Raw genomic sequence first — 23,661 nt, 5'->3', positions numbered from 1 at the left:
ATATATAAAAATATACACACGGAAAGATAGGATCTACAGAGATCACAGTTGTGATCCATGATTTCTTTGGTGGTCATTGGTGTGTGCGCGTACGGTCGCTGATAGTAGAGCATACGAGCGGATATACGTGATACATTAACGCACAAGGTGAGCATATCTCCTTTTCTCTCATAACACACACCCCTTTTAATTACACGCGTTCGTAAAGTGACAAACGAGATTGGAGAACGGACACGCGAACGCAGCTGCAACGTGAAAATTGTCAAAGGGTGCAGTGCGCGGGCGCTATCGATACCGTTCAAACCAGCGTGTAATTTCGCCATGATATCTGTAATTACGTCGGGAAATTAGAATATAAATCGCCGACGGGAGAGCAGTGGATTTCAATTATACTGTCGGGAATTTCTATTAGCGCGTATCCGTCAAACAATCTACACTTTCACAAAACTTATGTAGTTAAAAAGTATTAGTGAAAACATACTTGGTAAAAAATTATTAGTAATAATTCTCGTTTATAATAATATCTTAATACCAGTCATAAAATCATCATAATCTCAGTCATAAAATAAACGATCAAATTTTATCTTCGATAAGAATTAAAATTTTTTCGTGAAAGAAAAGACAATCCTTCCTCTACTCTTTGCCTTATAATGGAATTAGAAAAGTATTCAAAGAAATTTTTCTACGCTTGCTTGAAGATGTCTCTCAATTTTACACTCATACGAGCCCATTCTTTTCTAATCCGGCTCCGAGAAACGTCGGACGAAATCTGATTTCCCTCTTCATTCGTTGTCATTCATTGTCGCCTCGTCCCTCATTGTGGAAATGATCGCGATGAAGCCGTGAAACGATTCCATGCATTTCGGCCGAGGAGTCAGGATAGCATCGATTAATTCCGTAAGCCCCATTTCCGACGAAAAGCGAATACGACGAAGAGCCGAATGGAAGAAGATAAAGAGTGAATAAGGTGGATTAGCGAAAAGAGAGACCCTCGAAGGGTTCGTCGACGACTGTTGGCACGCAGAAGGAAGGGGACAAATGAAATTTCGTCGCGGCAAATTGTCCGAAAGCGACGCCACAGAAATCACCCCGACGATTAACAGGAGCTCTCCTAAGACTCGCTAATTTCCTGCTCGAAGCGCCGGGCTAGGGAAAGGCAATATCGAATCGGAACTCCCATCCATTAGCGCAGCGATCTATTTGTTGGAGACGCCTTAAATCCTCCGGATCGAGACGTGGACTGGTTCGCCAAGAGTTCTTTAATCCTCGTGGCCCTCAAAATACGACTCACGTTCCGGATCCACGTAGTTTCGAGGTAGCAAAATAACGCAACAGGCAATGACGGATGAAAGAGAGCGGAGGAAGTCGAGCGGAATTGGAAATGGTCCAAGGAAGTCTCCGATCCTCCATTTCTATGCGATTTCCATTCCTACCGAACCGGTGCCAAGTTCGAGTAAATTAGTTTTACGAATGTTTACTACCATTTACACAGAATCATTAATGTGTTTGGACGAGATCCGAGTAGATCATTTTTTTTGTAAAAATATATGTTTATTCATTATGTCTAATGTATTCATATTCCGTTGTGAAAAGCAAATATAGAAATAAAAGGAGAGCGAGAGCGAGAGAGAGAGAGAGAGAGAAAGAGATCATCATATCATGGTTACATCCATATATCTCAACGCTTTCGGGAATGGGAATATGAATTGAGAAGACATAAACTGTCGTTATGAGAAATCGAAGATCGTGCTTCATTCCGTCGAATGCCGAGCGTGTTCGATGTCGCGCGATTTTAGTGGATTTAAGCGCAGTCAGGAAAATAGGTTCTGAATATTGATGAAGGGATATGAATATATTCATAGGGACTAACAGTTTTTATTTCTGCAGCCAGGTTGAATCGATTCGCATTGATCACTCTTCCGTTCGTGCAGCAGCCTTTCGATAGACGGTAAATTCGAACGATTAATATTCGTAGATCCATGTTCTCCGTTCCGTCGGGGGGGTCACAAAGTTCTCCAGCCCGAAAATCCTTCAATTTCCTTCCTTCCATTGTGTCCATGATTAGCCGACGTAGATCTCCGACGGCGTGTTTGACAGTCTCGCAATCTTTAGCCCCGACTTATAATATCTTCATTACGAGACAGAGCCCCGCAAATTTTACAACTCTCTTCGACGACTTCGCAGCAGGATTGACTGCTGACAAACCGGTCGTAAATTATTATCTAGTTATTAATCCACACGACGACGGTTCGTTTCATGATCGATACTTTATCATCCGACGTGGATCGTTCCGTTTCACATTATCGCGATGATAATGATAAATTCCGCTGGCTCGGGTCGGGCGTGCGAGAGAAAAACAATAAATTAATATCGGCGCGATAAATTTTCCGCGACGTAGACAGTGACGTTGCCGAAATAATCGAAATGCTAATTATTCATTTGCATAATTAACGCGAATGCAGTAAAGCGACCTCCGGCAAGCACCGCGAACGGTCCCACATGCCATTGGAGATTAACGGTAGCGTGCGTCCTGTTAATGTTCATTTTGAATATTAACTCCTCGGAAATGAACGTGCACGATCGTCGAATCATTATGGCCAAATTTAACGCGGCTGAGTGAACCGCGCGTATGCAGCAGCCGCTATGAATTTCCGGTGCTATCATTTTCAGTATCGCTTGCTACTGCGGGTATCGTGCAGAATCGCGATGACACACCATCATCATTGTAAATCTCCATCGTCATTCTGGGTATCTATTTAATTGAAATTTCCTATGTCATGCATTTACGCCGTTATTACATTACAAGTAATAATTGTATGTATAAATTGTACGATATATGCCAATCGTTGAAAAGATCGATAGACAAAGTAACGCAAGTTATTGTTGATCATTACCGTATGAGATTAATAACAGTTATTCGGAAGCATTACTAAGTAAAAAGCTTCTCTTTTAATAACATATACCGAATAATGCATTATTAAATTAGAGATCCTAAAGTCGTTTGCTTTACTAATTCAGTAGGACTTACACACATACGATTTATGTGCCATTGACACATCAGTACATACTACCGCATCGATATCGCATGCACGCATACGTACAAATTTTTTAACCAACTAATCTTTCATATTAGATATCGAAGATCTAATTCTAAGAATTCAACATTATTTGTTCATGTAACTTTTAGTTCAAATTAAAATTCTTTTCTACATACAAAATACAAAATTTGTATATAAAACGAATACTGTAATAAAAGTAATTTTTCAACTTTTTTTCGTTTTTCGCATAATGTGAACCGACATATTATCGTTTATTCTCAATTGTGAAAAAAAATGTTTTTTATCTGTTAGAAAAAAGACAGTTAGAAAAGTAATTGGTAAAACTAACGATTTTAGAATACCTTTAAGGCAACGAATGAAATATTTCTCTGTCTTCTTAATGTAATCGACAAACTAAAAGCTGAAAAGTTTTTGGTCTTAAATAAAAAATTGATCATAAGATGAAGATCCTTTTAGATTTATGAATCTACTATAAATCTTTGCCTGTGACTACTTTGCACGCACCGTCGCTTTGCCTGGAACGTAGCGTATGTCGTTCACGGTTAATTTAAAAAAAATTCCTGCTCCTCTATTTTAAAGAGATCCCCGTTTCGGAGTAGCTTCTCTCAAGCTCGTTTCCCTGTCAGTGTCCAAACATGAAAACGAAACAGCGGGAGGGCCATAGGCACGATGATGGCTCTGCGTCAACGAGAACGTAACAGCCAGCTGCCGGCGAATAGATTCAGAGGCAGTCGGGGGTCCCTGCACCTGATTGCTGGACATTCATCTACCCCTGAACGCAGAAGGTGTACTAACTCCATGGGACTCTACCACTCTTCTTCCACCCCCTACGTGTGTTTGTTGTACAATGGTTGAACGCGCATCGCCGCGCTCCGTGAGATAATGGCTTTCTAATTGCCGCGCGCGACCGTGTGTAGCTGTACGTCTCTCTCTCTCTCTCTCTCTCTCTCTCTTCGTAGTTTCACAAAAAAAAAGAAGAAGAAACTACGGAAAGGAAAAGAAGCGATGTAGAAAAGAAAGAAACGATCAGATATTTTTGTGCCATACGTCTTACGGTTTTCTAATAAAATATCCGTGTACACGAAGTCGCACGAAGTTAATTAAGAACGGAAAATAATTCATAGGTTGTTTATAAAAAACTGACTCTCTTTAATTCGACATACGTTTAATTATGCTTCGTATAACACACATGTTTTACATGATTATACCATTTTTCCGTTAAAGCAACACAAACCAGTTTAGCGGCGCGTTGTTTTTTTTAGCTGAATTAACGATCGCTACTCGTTAGAACCGCTCGACGACGATCTCTCGGCATCCAGATGACATCGGACCCCGGAATGATTAATAAAGTAGGAACGCCGGGTCCGACCACAGAAACGAGCAGAAAAGTGGATTAATCATCGTATTCTGGATTGTAAGAACGCGGGCGCAACGGTTAACGGCGATTTCGCGACCCGAGTCATTTGTCGGGTCAGGTTTTAACGATCGCTGCACGGGCGTGTTGTGCCTTAATATTTAACGGCGGCGGTCGGCGCTCGCATATGAGCCACAGAATCGATTCTCCAGCCTCAGTAAACGGATCATAAATTCGACCGGCTTAGAAAGCAGGTAGAACGTCGAGGATGAAGGAAAAGGAGGAGGAGGAGGAGGAGGTGGAGGTGGAGGAGGTGGAGGAGGTCGTGCACCTTCTAGACCTTCCTGGTGGCAGCGGCTCACGTTGCACCTTTCGCGCTCATAATGTCGCGGTTTTAAGTGCCCACGCGTGCTCGCTTCTTCTTCTCCTTCCTCTGTCTTTCACTGCTACCTTTCACGACGAAACGCGTCAGGAGATCGAGAGAGTGAAAGGATGAAATATGCAAGACAACATAATGTTACCTCCTAAGGGATACACCTGACGTAGGAAGAACGCTCGGAGTGCCTGTACCGAATATATCCACCCTCGGGAATAAGCGGTCTGGCCCATAATTCATTCTAAATACTTGTATGCTAATAACGATGCCACGGTGCAGCGGAAATTTACTATTCCCAGGCATTCCCCGGTAGTCTTCCTGCTGCTTGCCCTCCTTTGCCTCCGTACTTCTTTCCGTACGCCTTTCTGTTCTTTATCCCTTTATTCCCATCGCTCTGTCTCCAGCCGCCAACCATACCTATGTCCTCCCCTTTACCCGTTGCTACCCCCATCCCAACCATCGCGAGGACTTGAAGAACCGGCGTATTAGCTTTACATTATACGCGCGATAGAATTTATGCAACGGCCGTGGGATCCGTAATCCTATAGAATCATAAAGTCCGTTATCTCGATCGTTTATCCACGGTGCTGCGTCTCCGCATTTCAGTACCGCGACTCTCTTCCTCTCACTCTGATTTTCTTTCTAGCTGCCATGAAAAGTCAGTAGAGAAGCGAAATTGAAATCCTTCTCTATGAATGGCCCGCGGAAAATGGACGACGCGCACGGATCCATCCGCTGAAACAGTAGATACACTTCGAAACTTGGTGGTATACGATCATATTTCGAGCCTTTATATCTCCCCCTTTCATCTCATGTTAGTGCTATAAAGAACGTTCGAAGCCACGGAAGGCCAGTCTGTTATACTTTGAAACTACATCCGTTCCGTGATTTCATTCTCATTTCTAGCACATCTTTTATATCTTAAATATACTCGTATTATACTTCTTGAACATCCTTGAAACCGTGGATTAAAACTTTATTATAATTATTCTTGAAAAATTTTTTAATTGAGATTCAAATTTAATTAAACTTTTAAAGAAATCTATAAACTTAGTTATAATCAACTTATATATCACAAATATAAGAAAAACAATATTACTTTTTGCTTTTAGAATGAAAATTGCAGAACATAAGACAATTCTCACAGTAGTCCAAGTACTTTGTACTAATCGTTTGAAAATGTAGAGCCATTTCGTAAGTAATGCGACTAACATGAGACTTCCTTAAAGAGAAAACTTGAAGGGATAAATTAATTAGTATGTCGTGACTTTATATTAGAAGCTGCAAACAGAAGCGAATGTTGCTTTTACTCGCAACGCTTTTACTCCCATTAGCGCTATGAAACCATAACCGTTTTCTAAATTGCAGAAAGCTTTTAGTCTTACTCATGTTACGAATTTGAAGTTTCTGTAGAAATTTGAATACGTTAAAATATATTATTGAGAAGTAGCTCATTTTTTAAGTTAAGTTCTTTTGCTCTAATAACACCTGTTATATTTTTACGTTCTAAAATAAATAGATTATAAAGGCGCAGGAGATATTGTTTTAAATAAAAATATAATTTTTCTTCTTAATATCTATTTAAAAATTTACATCTAATGAAGGTAGGATATAAAATGAAGTAAGAATGCAATCTATTTAGAAATATATAAATGTATAAAACAGCTTTCGCATATATTTACGATAAATATCATTAAATTCACTTGCTTTTTAATATACTATAATTTATATAAGAATCCGAACATTATTAGCTAACTATTACGTTAATTGAAAGTCATCAACCAGCTTCACACTGCAGGGAATCACGCGATAAAAAATATTTTATGTTTTGAAAAACTACACTTAAAAAAATTCAAGAAATGCAGCCTTCGTTCTTTGAAGTTCGATTGCCTTCTTTAATGGCATATCAAATTTGTTTGTGAATCCTGCAAACAAAATTCTCAGTACAACCGGTATTACGCGCGAATATTTAACGATACCCGCTGTCCCAGGATATGCTAATCATGTAAGAATATAAGTATTCTCGAAATTACAAGGCGCGAATATCAAATAAAATGAAGAATATATATAGCATCTCGAATGTTGTTGGGCCGAAACTTATTAAAGTTTCCCGAACGTGTCAATTCGCGTGACCGTTTTGGCGGCTATACGATGACTTTATGCAAATTGCAGGTCATCAAACGAGTCGTGAGAAAGAAGGAGAGGGAGGAGCGCGGTGCGGTAAACGTTTTCTTCCTCGCCGAAAAATCGGTGACTCGACCAAACGAGAGTGGTGGCCAAGCACGCGTGGCCTAACAAGGCCCTCTCCTTTGCATCTCACTCTGAATGCTGCGCTAACGAGTCCAGCCGGTAAATTATTTCGTAAAAGGCGGCATTTTACGTGGTCCACCGCGGCATCCGAGTTATAATTTCCGTGGCGACTTTATAGAGCCGGTCCGCCTCGACATGAAGCTCTAAACGTTACCCACAAACTGCAATCAATTCCGCGCGTAGCCGTATCTTAGTGTGCCATGAAATTCTTTGATGACTGTGCGACGTTCTCGACGTGCTTTTAAAAAACACTTTGTGCACATGATACTTTCGGCATTCTTTGCTATTATTTAAATACCTATTATTTCGCCTTGATATCGTCATTAGATGGCATTTATATGAGTGTGTTCTGTTGTATATCAAAGTAACTGGATTCATTGTTTCTGCATCTACGTTTATGGAATGTTTAACAGATAAAATTCTCTTGTAGAAATTGTCAATTAAGATTTTTTACTAAAATATAGCCACATAGTGTAGTAAAACCGCCATATCAAAAAGAGATTACTTGTTATACTTGTCTACATTTTATTCTTTACGTCAGAATACCATAACGTGCTATATAAAACTTAATCGATAAGAAGTAAAAACTTTATCCTACCTTTGAATGATCATAAGAAATCGTTTCATGCTTGTAATGCCAATTAATATTAATTAATGCCAATTAATAATTTTGTGAGCCTTTTAATTTCTTTTTTATCAGCAAATAAGCCGTTAAAAAATCTTCAACCAGACGAGACTCTTACAATTTAATTGAATCTAAATCTTACAGTCATATGTATATCCGATTAAAAACGAATGTTGATTTAATCAAATATAAATTAATTTAATTACTTTTAAATATACACAGCGTATACATTTAAATACATTAACACATACGTATTCTTTAAAATTTTTAATATTAGCATCATCGGCTCGTAAGTTTTTCTCAATCCGACACGTCGACTTTAATTGAATATAAATTTATATTTCAAAATGAAAAACATCGTTAAAAACGGCAACGGATTTAATTAAACGTTAATTAAGTTGACAATCGTTTACACTATATACCGGATTAATACTATTACGACTCGGTCGTAGTCGGCACGGAATACTGAATATCCAATTTAAAAGTCTTAAGAAACTTAAAACCCCCTTCGTGAGAAGCACGGAAAAGCAGGTATGCGCTCCTGTCCCTCAAATTTATCCACGGAATAATAGATAAAGCGTACTTTTGCCTCGACACGTTCACGGCACCGGAAGGGAAGGAAAAGTCTCTCCAGTTTATACCGTCTGCGCGAAATTAGCATGCAAGTCCGTCCGTCCGTTGTTCCTAAACGCCGCCATGAGTAAAACATTATACCTCGCTCCACGAAGAACGTCGGCAGAGCGGCGGCGTCGCGTGGCAGGACGAATTTTCAAACGTCAAGCGGGAAATCGGCTACCACAACCCAAACCACCACCATCGCTATCACCGCCGTCACGGAGGCATCATTACCCTTTAATGCATGCGGACGTCCTTTGTGTCTTTTGAGGACTTTTCTCCCTCTCTTTATATCTCACTCGCCAGCTGCCCACGTGTGCCGCTCATTGGGCATACAAAAAAGCGAGAGCAAAGGGACGAGCCGGACATACAACGCGTGTCGCGTGGGGTCCACTCGGGGGTGATTCGAGGGAATGGAGATGCGAGAGGACGGACGCACAGAGGTGGACAGATGAAAAGAAAGGGAAGATTTTAGACAAAACGAGAGGGAAGACTCTACGGACTGAGTATACTAGAGTATGATAGAGTAGGCAGGATAGATAGGCGGTAATCAACCTTCTTGGTGGACGCCACTATCATGTGGACGCAAGAAGCCTCCCTTCATTATGTATTCTATTTCACTCTCGTATTCCCTTTTCTCGTATTACCCGCCTCGTTCATTGTCAACTTTTCCCATATATCTATATACTCAGCTCCTGTAGCTTCCTTTTTTATCTCTATAACTATCCCTTATAATTCGTAGTAGGATGTAATGGTTTGTTTTTCATACAAACTGACCGAAACTGACCAGGATGAATAACTCCGACACGTGTCATTGTGAGATCACTCATGACATTCATCTGTGAAAACATCTTGTTCCATCCTCTTTCATTTTATATCTTTTATTATACAAAATATCTTTATTTTATCTATTTTACAGTATGTTTCTTAAAATGGATTATTCTTGCGTATATAACAGTAACAGTAAAAAAAATATAATAAATAACAGTAATAAGATAGCGCGACTTTTCGGTAGGTCTATAACCTCTTTTCAGAATATATTTGAAGAACATAAAACAAATCTCTGAAGATAGAATCTCCAGGATCACTAAAACATTTCGCTCTGTTTCCATCGAGGATCGCGGTAGCACGAACAAGGTGAATCCGCTCCCCAAACAAGCGTGAAGTACCACCGGTTTTAGTAGGACAATGAATTATTCTGTCCCGGCGAACGTTTTCATTCACCTCTCTTGCGTCCACCGTCGAAAGGGAAGACGGCAAAAGAGCGGGCGAGAAAGCGACAGTGTGACAGACCCTTTTATCCCTGAGAAACCGCTCAAGGGTCGCGGTAAAATCGTCGTTTCGCGGGACAGTTTTATTATTGTACATCGCGAGATCACATCGCATCTCAGTCGAGCCACATTGTGTCTACATTCGTCCCGTATTATGCGCCGTATAGAGAGAAATTTCCGGAGTGACGTACATGCATGATTATGCGGAAATTATCCCGAATGACATCGCGTCCTAGCTTCGCTCGTCGCGCATAACGGGAAGCATTTGAGCGGGGCATTCTCGGAGCAAACTGCCAAATACATTTGTGTACCGATCCGCGGTTAGTCGACAACGCTGTCACTCGTAGCTAATCGAGAAACGAGAGAGGAACAGTTCATTAAACCATTCGAGGAACAAATAGCGAAGTATATTTACTCTGGAATTTAATCGTGAGCCAAGTAATATACTATGGATAATGCAAAGTAGCGTGTAGATGAGTATATCCTCTTTTACCTCTCTATCATTATGCATTTTCGTAGAAAAAAATCTGTGACGGGGCTGATGCGTATGATTATATAAAATTGTTGAGCGTTCGCATAGGACCCTTTAATCTTTCCTCTGTGTGCAGGGTAGGGAGGGGGGGGGGAGGGGAGGCGACACGGCGGCGCATTGACGCACTTTTCGCCGAAGCAAAATCGTTTTACTAGAGCGCCTCTGATCGGCAGACTGCTTACGGATTCAATTACGCCGGGTTATCGACTTTGTGACTACGATCCAGTCCAATTACAGCCTTGCGCGAGCAAGGAGAAGCGACGATTAATGGAAAAAAAATGGTCGCATCCGGCGATTATAGATCGGCATGGGTCACAGTTAACTAGCTCGTTCGATCGCGAAAGGTAGTAATCTTGTGATTTCGCGTCTCAGAATTTTATGGCGCTACTTAAGAAAACGGCGCTTTTTCTCACTCGCTTAACTTGCTTGCCGTTATTACATCGTTTTCTTTCCCGAGATACGAAAATAATTAGTCGATCATCGCTTATATTTGCTTTGGTCCGCTTCATCTCGTTCCAACATTCATTACCATTCGCGCGTATATGTACGTTCCTTCTATTTGAATACTTCGCTATTAATTAAGGCACTAATTTATTTACCGATTCGTGTACTTCCGTCCGCATAGCGAGCGTATCTCCGCACTGCACGAGCGTTGCACGATCGCACAGCATTGTCTCACGCGCAATTAGCGTGCACGAAGCGCGTTAGCCGATCCGGGTGCTCGATTACGCACGTATCTTAATTTAGCGGCGCACTCGCAGAGGCAATTAATGCCCGTGCGAGTTCCCGTCCCGTTGATTTTAGGAGAGGCGTGTGCCACCGCGCAGCTCCCCGTTTCACCTCGTTCCCCTCGTCTAACATTATGGATGAACGGTCGAGCCTTTATTAATCCCGTTATACGGTTCGGTTACTGAGAATGAAACGAGGAGGTCAATCAGTAGTAATTGCTCTTCCGGTTCGGAGATTTTATGCAGAGGCGCGACGTGAGGTTTAATCCTTGACCCTCCCTGCCTAGGTTTAGATGTCAGGCTGACAAATATAAAAGATATCTGACACCATACTATCTTAATCTTACTAGAACAAGGTCACTCGATCTAGTCAGATCTTCTACATTCTACGTACATGATTGCGCTATAAAATTACAATGCTCACGTTTCGTTAACCGAGATGTAGAATGTAACGAATTATTTTTTATAATCAATTATTTAACAAGTATATATTTGACAGAAACTATTAGTTTAAATCAAATTCTCCGTCTTCGACAGTCCACCTCTATCTCAGTCACATTCAACGCAAAATTCGATTCACCAGACTGTAAAACGCGAAGACACCAGAATCCTGATCGTGAAACGTTTTACGATTGATCGATCGCGCTTCATCACGTGACGTCGACGAAAGGAGCACGAGAAAAAAAGAGAATCGGAAGCTACCTCCGCTACCAGTCGTCGGCGTTGCCCCTGTTCAAATAATAAGTCCGAATGGAAGTTAGATTCCAGCGCAATTGCCCGGGGCAATTCCACTGCGGCTCGCAATATCCAAGCTCCGAAGGGTTGCGCGGGGAGAGGGATGGGCAAGACAGGCAAAGAACTCGGGAGGCTTTCTATCGCGTTTCGCCTCTCGCCGAGCTTTCGGGGACTTTAATCGCTTTAACTGCTTTTTGCGCGCCGGGGGACTAATGACGGACGGGCGAGTGAGTGTGCAGAGCAGAAGGAGCTGGAAAAATAGAGGAGGTAAAAGTGGAAAAAGGGGAGGATATGGGATAGACGCTCATTGTCGGATGTGCCGCGAGAGGAACGACTTTTCTGCGGATCCAGCGACAATAAGATCGTCATACGGTTTTTCCTTTTTCCTCTTCATACCACCACGCCTTGGCGCGTGCGCGCGCTCGAGAGAGAGAGAAAAATCTCTCTCTCTCTCTCTCTCTCTCTCTCTCTCTTCTGTTCCATCCTTCCAGTTTTGGTAGCAGACCGTGCCACGGGACGAGCGTGACTCGTTATTTCCTCGAGATCCCTCCAGAAAACCTCTTCTGGAAGTTCTTTCTTCCCGGCCAAACTCAGCTCTATTGTCGGATCATCGTGACCCTATTGAATTGAAACCCTCGTGAAGGAAGTCATCGTTGCCGGTCGACGGGGCTCGGCCGTCCAACTTTTCTCCTCCTTTTCGACATTGCGTCGTTGTTACCTTAGTGTTGTCGTTGTTGTCATCTCTCGTTCTTGAGCCGAATAACTCGAGAGGAACCGCAACAAGAGTTAAATCGATATCACCTTTTTGCTATTCCATCGAAATATTGAGGCTCAAAGTCGCAAACCAGAGTAATTAGGGGGACTTTTGTGTGGACAAAGAGAAAATGAGTATAAAAATGAAACGTACCAAAAGATACGCTACAAGAATACGTAATGTTAAGCACAATGTGTTTTGGATAACATTTTAATTTTTTAGTGTTATATACGTTATATATACGTTACAGTTGGTCAAAGCCCTTTATTTTATGCAATCGATAATGACTAATAAATTTTGTATAAAATAATTAGTTTCGCTCATTATATGTATATCACGGTAAATTATTTACAGATTTTTAAGATATTCATTAGCTTCACTATAAAAAGGATAATTAATATAATTTGAAATATTAATTTCAACTTTAGTTTATGATTGCGTTTCTAGTCCGACAAACTTTATCGGTATGCAGTTTTTAAAACGAAAACAATATATTTACAAAAATTTGCATTTAGTATTATTAAGCATTTACATTTGTTTTGACCGAAAATATAATTATTTCTATTAATTGATTTATTTCGGTCGGATTAATTTCAATTTGTAAGGTTGTATAAAATATATGTACCTACACACACACACACACATATATATATATATATATATATATATATACACACACATATATATATATATATAAAATATTAAATATATTAACAATTAACTTTATTTAGAAATGCTCGATAATTAGCAATTTAAAATTAGATTTAATAAAGAATTGTACACAAAAAATTAATTTTTATAAATATTGAATTCAGAGATCTTAAAAAATATAACTATGACTATTTTGACAATAAAAGCTTGAATACGAAACAATAACTTCTTCCTGCATTTCACACTTTTAACGACAAAGGGATTGGAATTCCTTTCGTTTTATTCGCGTAGGGGATGAAACCTCGAGGCTTTTCATGTCCTGTTTCCCGCCGTACCGTCAGACGTACAAAACGGAAGGACTTAACCGCTACACCTGCAGGAACCCGTAAGACATCCCAAAGTTTATCCGGCACGGTCCTTTCGGTCGACAGATCAAACGAATATCTCTGATAATCCACTTAGACGAGGCAGGGAGTCGCGAAAATGTAGGGAGAACGAGGAAGGGCGGTAATAGGACATCCCGTGGTGATGGATCAGACGAAGGTGAAACCGTAGACCTCCTCGAATATCCTACCGAGCGTGAGCTTGCATCGACCAGAATAAAGCAGCTTCTTTCTCTGGGGGCCCTATGGCCCCAAAAGTCAGTTATCCTCCCGAGGCAACATAAAACTGGGTCCACGACAATGAAAGAGAAAGATGCCCCCTTTAACATGAATGTTGCTCGGTCGCTTCAGCTGCGCCGTATTATGTACGGCCTGACGACCCGTTCGATGTACCTCGAGGGGGGGCATATACGCTACTTCTGTGTTTAAAGCTGGCTTATTAATTCGCAGCGTGCACCTTTTGTCCTCTTTCTTTCTCTCGTCGACGAGGCGCACGCCGCTCGCGCAGTTTACGGAGGCGACGTTGAACGACGAGACGCGAATCCGTGACTCGGTTTATGTGAGATCAAGCGGATCACGATGGGACCTCTGCCTCTGCCTCTGCGCTCGTGATCGAATCGATTTCGCGCCGATTGCCTCCGTCCTGTTCCCATAGCGAGAAACGCGGCGTGCACGACCGCTTCGGGTACACCCCTGATTCATGCTCTACACGAACATACCTTGCTTTTAATAGCAGTCTCTGGTATATTGCGTCATATGAAATGTTTTAGCATCCAATATAACAGCTATTTGTAATAGCTTATTTGAAGAAAAAAAAAAAAAAAAAAAAAATTATAAAAAGTTATTATCTTTTCGAATAGATATGTATGATGAAACAAATGATCGCTCTATAAATTGAAGACATGTAATCATAATTTCTTGGAAATATGATTACATGTCTTCAATTACATATAATATATTATATATCTTCCGGTAGATCGTATCGAAAGAGTTACGCATTCAACACGGACAACTTAACGGGGCAAAGAAAAGTAACGTACGTAAAATATAGCGGAGATCGCTATCGTCAAAGTGTAACGAGGACAGAAGGAAATATGAAGTTTCGCCCTGAGGGCGCGGTCTAGCTCAGAAACGCTCGTTCGACAATTCCTCGAGGCTCCTAATGCTCCCTGAAGCGTATCTAACATCGATTCCAGCCCTGCAAAATCAAGGGGGATTTCGGGGCTTTGTATATGTACTAGTCAGACCAATTCAACTGCACAACTACATCTGCCTAAACAAAATTCCTTGGAACTTCCTCCTTTATCGATCCAACGTCCTTTTTCCATCAAATCTAGCCTGTTCCAATTACGATAGCACAAAAATTACCGCGACACCATAGTGCCATGACCTTTAAAATCGCGCAGACGTTACCGTGAAAAGATCGTCTTTATTATGATTTAACTTAGCAATAAATATCTTATCTATACTCAAATATATATTATAACGTTAATAACTGATTTTTCAAATACAACCGAAATTTTTCCATAATTCTTTTTTCGATATATAATATTAGAGAAATGGTAAAAAAAATGAATTCTATGTTTTGCATAATATAGCATAAATAATTTTGCATCGTCTCCTCAGTTGAGCAAAAATAGCTACAAGTTACAACAAAACTATCGCATCTTCGGCAAAAGCGCGACTATGAGACCATCTCACAGAAATTACCGTGAAAAGCTCGTAATGGCCGTGACACCGACAGTCAGCCGTTGAAGATGTTCCGTCTGGATGTCCTGAATGCATCGTCAGTCGAGAAGCACGTTGAGAATTTTATTGACGAGGACAGGGATATTCATGAGTTGCTCACGAACGTATACTCATTTCGAGAAAAAATGTCAAATAAAAAGTCTCGCGACAATAAAAATGGTTGGCCCGATTCCAAATGCTTGAGATTTCTGCGAGAAGCAGCATTCTCTTATACATCGTCGGCGATTCTATAAGTAACGTTGTCACGAGACGTCCACTCGTAATATAGCACGATATTTTTAATAATCGAGCTTTCCTGTTTTGTTCTTCCGCTTTCACCGTATGATGCATGGAGCTCTATTCCATATCTACGAACGCTGAGATATGAGAATGCCGTTGGAGAATAAATATTTCCGATATATTCGGATTGCGTACACATAGCGTGCGATATTATTAATAAAATGGAAGAAAAGAGAGAAAGCAATTTTCCAACATAAAATAATAAACTAAATTATCAAAGTTGTACAATGATGTGAGTGCATTTGTAAAATGTGTAACGAGGGCCACGCGTTGCATTATAATCCTTCTACTTCCGCTTTCTGCTACAGCAACAAAGTTTCGCGCAGCGCTTTCGCCGCTAGAATTATCGCAGCTTCTGAGTAAACTGCAAGGCTAAACGTTGCGGCTCCAAAGTTCGCCGGAATTCTGCGCTCATTATTAACGTCCGCGTAGCGACGTGACGCGCGCGATACTCGAGAGCCCGAGCGTTGTTACCCCGAAATTAACTGCAGGCCAATTCGGAATTGCGCCGCGCAGGTGCGGTTTTACGGGGTGAATTTGTATGTAAACAGGCTTCGATCCATCTCCATCAGCAGCCGGGCCCTCGGAATTGGAGTTCGAGAACCGTTTGGCTGCGCCGTTAACGGAAATTAATGTTATGAACTCAATGTGCCACCGAACCGGACGTGAATTGATACGACTTTGCGAACTGCGCTTATTCTGCTATTATGAATCCCATGAGCCAAATGCGTTCCTTGGCAATTGTCGTATATTCGATTCTTGAACATCATCGAAGCCTCGTTATAAGCCAGCCTAGACTATATATTTCAATCTTCCTCATCTCCTACGATCTAACATTTGTGAACGGATATCTGTGAAAACGTTTGTGAATATTCTGCCGCAATTTCTTATATAATACTTTATTAATACATGAACGCACTTTAACTTTAATATTTCGTTTTCTTTTATTTACTCTCTAAATCTGAATCAGTGGATAATCATTGATATCAGTGCCAAGTATACCACTGATAATCAGTGAATTAAATATGAGATCCTTAAGCTAGAGAGCTAATCTTTATTATTTTATATGTAATCTAACTAACCTTGTTTTAGTGCTTAAATTCAACGAATACGGTATATTGAAACGTGCAAGTTTTAGTATTTTAGTTATATAATGCTCAAACATTCTTCCTTTTTTAGTTGAACTTTACTGATTATATTATCAGTGCCAAGTATGCCATTGGGTAATTAGTGACTATCCACTGATTCAGATTTAGAGAGTACAGTATCTATAGTTTGTTAATTTTTAGCGAGATAGAATCTCAACAGCCACTTATCACAGAGCCACGACCAGAAAGTGATGCCGCGCGAACAGAAAGTGGCCGACGGCAGATTAGATGGAAATTGCATCGTCGAGAAACAATTTAACTGTTCATATTTGTATGTAAACAAGCTTCGATCGGTCGCCGTCCCGCATTCGCCATCGCGGCTTACCCATCATCGCGACGGGCGCTTACCCCTAGCAAAATCGTTGACGGAAATTAACGATATTAACTCAATACGGCGGGGCGCCGGATGCGAATTGATATAACTTTATAGACCGCGTGTGCGGCAACTCGCACCCCGGCGATAATCTGCAGCGAGACAAATGTACCTCCGCGAAATTCCGACCAGTTCCCGACTGCTGCCGTTGAACCGAGTGGAATACGGCAACGGGCGGGCACACCAGCTGTCCCATTTAATAGAGCAATAAAGACATGAATGAAGCTTTGATTTATATGCCTCCTATTATATTATCAATTCTGACTTCCCGGGATAACGTAACGTTCGTACGCGCTACAGATTCTAACTGCGGATTCGATACGACACCTGATTGACTCACAATAGCGAGCACACGGGGTTTCTCCCCTTTTGGCCCTTTGATGCGTTTTCCCCGTAGAACTCCGCTCGGAAAAAACGCTCTAGGGAAGCACTGCTACGTAAAAAGAGAAATTTATCTTCTCGCAATGCGCAAACTATGCGTGCAATATGTTACGCATTTCGCGACACGCTGGCTAAAACGCAAAGATATCCCTTCGAATTAATCTTGTCACTGATGTCACCACGCGTCGTCGTTTCTGTTCGAAAACTGCCGGAGCCTCCCCTAAATTTTCCGCGACATGGATCATCGCGCGCACTTTGAGAAGAGTGCGGAGTGAAGCACGCGGAGACGTGTATAACTGGTTCCCTATGGCGTCCCTAAATACCTCATACATGGTGCTGACATTTTCACGCAACGCGTGGTGACATCCGTCATCGTCGACTGCACGGAGAAAGGAGAAAAAAATGAAAAAAAGAAGAGAGAGAGAGAGAGAGAGAGAGAGAGACGTAGGCTCGCAAAACCCTCGTTTAACGATCCACCTGTCGTCGAGCGAGTATTAGGTATGACTCCGTACGGCACGTTCTAAAAATATGACGCCACGTGCTGCGACCGTGGCGGAAATACCGAACACTTCGGCCGTTTATGCCATTCGGGATCGAGCATTACGATCCATCGTTCTCGCATGATGCAACGGAATCGCTTCTCCTTCCTGGCGGAATCACCTCTCGGTCTTCTTCCCGCTCGTTTACCCGTTCACTAGTTCGTTGCTGGTGAACTACCGGTTCATTTGCGTATTGGCGCCTCCGCAATGATCGGGTCACTGCTCGGAAGTCGTGTGTCTCGACTGTCCCGAGTCGGTCTGTGTGTGCAATAAATGCAAACGAAGGAACAAGAATCTCCCCATCATCCGAGCGCTCTGCGTTATCCCACACGCACAGGAAACTCAATGAGCGAAACTCACGCTTGCAAACAGACGAGTCGGTATTTCAATAACGCGGAAAGTCAGCAAACGAAAAATCTTCGCGTCGTGCATTTACGAGCGCGATGCACTCCGGGACAGATGGAAATCGCCGAATTATTTAAATCCTTACTTTTATGGCCAGTACGTGTACTTAAACCACTCGGGAGTTTCAACTTTAGTTTCCATGTATATTAGCAGAAAAATATTTCCACTCCTTTCTTCTTCCATTTCCCGTTCTCGGACAGTTTCTGGTCGTACAGGATATTTTTCAATGTGCTATTACAACGTTGTTAATGGCACGTTATTAATTCATGTTCTCTAATCTGCGATCACCTGTGCCAATCAATAACAACAACCGGTCCACCTACGGGGTGACCAAGTACCACCCCGTAGAGACTGTAGAGAGTGTAATTGATATTCGAGTCACTACCGGACTTACCATACTGGATTATGTAGTTACACGTGCGTAAATGAGAAATATTCTGGGCAGTTTTCACGCTAGATAAAATAATCGGTCGTTTTATTATAGTTTTATTATAATTGTAGGAGAGAGTTAGATAGATGGATAGATATCGTTATTTAAAGCGCTCTATAATCGGATTCTTTCAAGCGGCATAAGGCAATACATTACTAAACAACAAAATAAGAAAAATTGAAAGCAGGTACATCAAATAAAATTACAAAAATAAAGATAAAAAGAAAATAAAATATAAAACTAGCAAAGGTGAACATTGAAAAACAGAACATCTAATAGCATGCACAAAGTTGAACTATAACATACTAACAGAAAAATAAGCCGAAGTAGAACACAAATACAAGATAGATACATGTCATTATTTATTAAGCGTTCTGGAATCTTCTCAAGCGCTGAGAAAACAATACAAAATTACATGCAACAGAATAAAAGATATTAAACCCAAATACATTCAATAGAATTATGCAAATAAAAAGATGTAGAAAATAGAGAGGGAGAGAGAGAGAGAGAGAGAGAGAGAAATGTCTAATGGCACTCTGCGCGGTTTGCGCGAAGATTATTGCTGCGTTTAAATTCGTAATAGGCCGTTAATTTCGAGGTTTCGTTTGCTCAGCTGCAATCAATCGCAAACTGTAGGGCGAGGCTCGACGATCGATTCTATACAAGCGCGAATATATCCGCCCTCGAAACCTTAATCGTCGACGGTTTTTCTTTCCATTTGCCTAAACTAACCCCTGTACTTCAAGTCATCAGTCTCGCGCAATCTCGTCATTAAAATGCAACGAAAGACGCGGCATATACGATGAAAAGGGAGAAAATATCGCGCGTCATAATGTCCTTTCACCTATCGTCCTTTCACTACGCTCCCTCGTTGGAAAAATTGTGTAGACTGCTGATGGGGAGAGCATAGAGAGCGCATCCCTTATTATTTACTCTCACATTATGAGCTTTTGTAAAAAAAAAAAAAAAGAAGAAGAACGGTAAGCATGAGGGATGGATGATGTTTAAACGTATGCGCATTGTATGCAGATGGATTTAATTAATGACATGAGTAATTGAAGGGAACGAATGTGTCGTCGCATCTCGTGCATATTTCATAAATGAAAAACGACAGGGCTGATAGTCTCAAATTTATTTATATCCCAGGAATTAAAAATGATAAAGGATACCGAAGAATGCTTTTAAATTCCATAATAATCCGACGTTGCGAGCAGAGCGTACTTAATAAATCTAATTGATATTCCCCTTTCGAAGGAACGTCTATATTCGCGAAAGAAGCACGAAATGGTACGGTATATATTATAATTGAGTTATAATTGTCTGGTTCCTGTTGGGTTTGTCCTAAATGCACATAAAGTTTACGCATTCGGATCACGTAAGAGCCACGCTTCCTGACGAAAAAAAAGGACTGGCTCCCACTGCTCGCGGAAGATTTTTGTTCATAATCCCATGATACGGCGCGCGTATACGCCGTGCAACAGCGACGGGCACGTGCCGGCCGTTATGACTTCCTTTGCAACCAAATTTAATTTACAACGGCCGCCCGTGGTGCTCAATTTTCGTTCCCCTTTCTGTTCATACTCTCGAGAATAGCCTCCTCTTGCTACGTACAACGCGCCTACGACTTCCGAGATAAATAAACACATACGAGCAACAGTTTGTAAACGAACTAATTTTATGCTTTGCTTCTGTTTTATGTCTACCCGTGAATCGTTAGCAAAGCTGGCTACGTGTCGATGGTAGATTATCCATTTGTTGTTAGTACATTAATCCTTGTAACGAGACCGCGTTGCAAAATTAAAATCTGTTTCATGAATACTAGATGTGTCAGACACTCGCGGACAGTGATTGTTACATACTGTAAATTTTCCCGACCATATCGTTGGAAAAGTCTATCGCTAGAAATATTTTCGTATTTTATTCATTTATTCCACTCATTGTTCATCCGTTACATTTGATTTTTAATGGTTTTAAACTTCAATAGCCTATAATACCAAGAAAAATCAGAGATCGTGTCGTCGCGTCACATGGTGATATTTAAATGTGAATGACCGTGTCGCGCGCCATACATCCAGCGATCACGTATTGATGGTAGCGTGGTGTCGCATCAGGGTTCGATGTGTTCCTCCTCCCAGTGTACCTACCGGTTTGTTCGACCGTACCCTTAACGGCCTGCCACGGATCGATTTCCGATAATCAGGAACCGAACACCGGCAACGAGTCGCCAACAGTTCGCAGGGAATAGGAAGGGAAAACTCGAAGAATCAAACTAGGGAACGAAAGAACGTACGACACGGTCCAATGCATCTCAGTTGCTTTATTCGGTAAATTCGAACATTACAGGATGCTATAAATCCGCGAATTTGCGAGGCAAGGCGAATCGTTCAGCCAAAATGTAAATATCTAATCCTCTGCTTTAAACTTTTATAGATAATTTTTCAAGACTTTATCACAAATTTTTATTTAAATTATTATCACAGTATTTGTCTCGCGATAATTTAATGGATCTATTTTAAATTTACGTACATATTTTTTTTAGAAGATTTCAATAAAATTTTTCTGTAAACAGCGTAAAACGAATGATGAAACATGTATAAGACAAAGTGTTTATATTAAGTATATTTGAAATTTTGAGATGTGTTGACGCCTGGAAATTCGCTGATTTATCGGAAAAAATATCGTATATCCACTAATCATATGTTTGATGGTCCATGGGAGGGAGGGGAGAGAGAGAGAGAGAGAGAGAGAGAGAGAGAGAGAGAGAGAGAGAGAAAGAGTTCCAACCAGCTTAGTCGACCATGCCCTTAACGGCTTGCCAGAGATCGATTTCCAATAATCAGAAACCGAACACCGCCAACGAGCTGACTGCGATCGGAAGATAAGACTGAAAAAGAATCAAGGAAGCAGGAAAACGAAAGGAGGACGGGAAGAGATATTGGGAGCCGATGGATGTGCGAGCTTGGTTATACTAGCCAACGAAACTCCCGCACGCTTGATGGAGAATCCTTTTAAATCTTCCTTCTCGATTGTCGATATGACATGGAAGTTAACGGTTGAGTTACTCCGATTTTCTCCTGACAATTTCCAATAAAGACATTGCCGGCTGCATACAAGTATAACGAAAATCGATTAATTTAGATAAGTAGGAACACTAGTAATCAATGGAATCGAATAGAAGTAGTTAGTGTTACAGGCTATTTAACATGCAAGGGACAAGTTCACGATAATGCATTCTTATAACGTACAAATAGATTATTGCGTTCGGGGTTCGTATGTTCTGTACAATCTGCATTGCCTGCTTATATCTTGTGATTGATCTCGTACATACTACGTTACGACACCGCCATCATTTTTCAGCGCTCGATCCTGTAAAATCGAATCTCAAGACACGCACAGGCTTCTCGAGCCTCGTAGGAAGCGATAATATTACACTTAATCGAAAGTCACTGATCCGTATAACGGACTCTCGCAGGTGTTTAGAAAAAAAGTGCAACGGTTGGAAAATTAATAAGCAGTATAGGCAAGAGGCGAGAGAAAGAATTGATTGCAGCAAAATGCCTTACGATCTCTCTCTCTCTCTCTCTCTCTCTCTCTCTCTCTCTCTCTCTCTCTCGTGCGCTTATTTATGCATTCCATACGCAACGTTGCAGACGCTCATTACGTGTCGACCATATATTCATTATGTTAGCGGCGAGCGTCATATCTACTTTCCTAGGCAGCCGTTTTGCCGCGTTCGTGGAAACGCCGTTGTAACGCTTATTTCGCTATGCAATACACGTTGGGCGTTACAGCGCGGCGTAGTTTTCGATGAAATGAAATTTATTGCTAATTGCTTTTTATTTACACCGAGCATCCGGGGCATTTATCAAGGCAAAGTGTACTAAAAAGTTGTCGGGTTTTATGCCCCGGTGTTCGACGGACTTTACGAGTGGACATTATTTACAGTCGGATTGATTCCTGCAGAATGCAGATATCCCTTTAAGGCCATCCATGTGTATCTTAAAGTGCGGGTCGCGCGGTGTATATTCCCGCTAGGCACTTGCTTTTGTGAACGACGTTGGGTTGTAAATCTGCGTGACGTCTCGTAACATTTGGCCGTCCACGTAATTCTTTTGAGAAGCCGTAACTCGGTTTCGCGTTCTGCAAACCGAAATTACGTTTCTGACAGAGAATCATATCAGCTTTTCATCCGTTTACCGTTACTTCCGTACTTTCATTTGGAAGCTCCGTCGCGGATTTGACATTTCCACGTTTGACATTTCCACTAATTAACGTCAAACACGATTTCAGCCACGCTTGGCGTCAATCCGCGTAATCGAAGTGACAGGTTCTTCGCGTGCGCGAATGAGGCGCGGCTGAAATTCAATACTTCATATTGACACTTGCCGTAACGCAATCTTTGCTCGCCTGGCTGGCTCCAACGGATATTGACAGTTAACCCAAGACTTTAGCAAGGTAGAAGAATATCCGCGAATCGTTATATTATGATACGACCATTGTGAATCGGCATTCACGATTATACATGCTCGTAACAATAATCCGAGATACTAAGTTATCCGCTCTATCACGAAGACATTGGTATCGCCGATAATTTTCATATCGGCGTATAATTCTATTTATCGTATCTATATATAATCTCCTAACAATTCTCGCAAACCCGCGCGAATAGCGACTGTTATTTTCACGAGATTTCTTATAGCACGTAAAAAGTACTGGCGCGCTAATAAGGAAACGACATTCGCGTGGAAGTAACGCTTATATCTAAGCTTGCAGATGTTTTCAATCTTCCTTGACAGCCTCCGCAAAAGTACGCGCCTCATGGCGGCCGCGCGTAGCATGCGATAGATCATCGTTATGATGTATCGCGCGCTGGCCGCAATGTCACGGCCTGGTGGAACTTTATGAGACTTTTTGATTAAAACGAGGAGATCCGAAACGTCATCTCGGTCGCGAGACGTCCGGGC

At 41.4% G+C, this 23,661-nt stretch overlaps 1 protein-coding gene across 2 annotated transcripts in view; it reads left to right on the top strand.

Moving 5' to 3' along the window:
• Positions 1-36: 36 nt before the first annotated feature.
• LOC108745839 (discoidin domain-containing receptor 2-like) overlaps positions 37-23,661 on the top strand; it is a 103,406-nt gene continuing 79,781 nt past the window's right edge. For both annotated transcript variants that reach the window (XM_018482234.1, XM_018482230.1), the window contains exon 1: positions 37-147. The gene's annotated coding sequence lies outside the window, so the exon portion shown is untranslated. The remainder of the gene's footprint in view (positions 148-23,661) is intronic.

This window comes from Trachymyrmex septentrionalis, unplaced genomic scaffold (assembly GCF_001594115.1).
Source record: "Trachymyrmex septentrionalis isolate Tsep2-gDNA-1 unplaced genomic scaffold, Tsep1.0 scaffold15, whole genome shotgun sequence".
Lineage (NCBI taxonomy): Eukaryota > Metazoa > Arthropoda > Insecta > Hymenoptera > Formicidae > Trachymyrmex > Trachymyrmex septentrionalis.
This window is presented reverse-complemented; position numbering and strand designations above follow the sequence as displayed.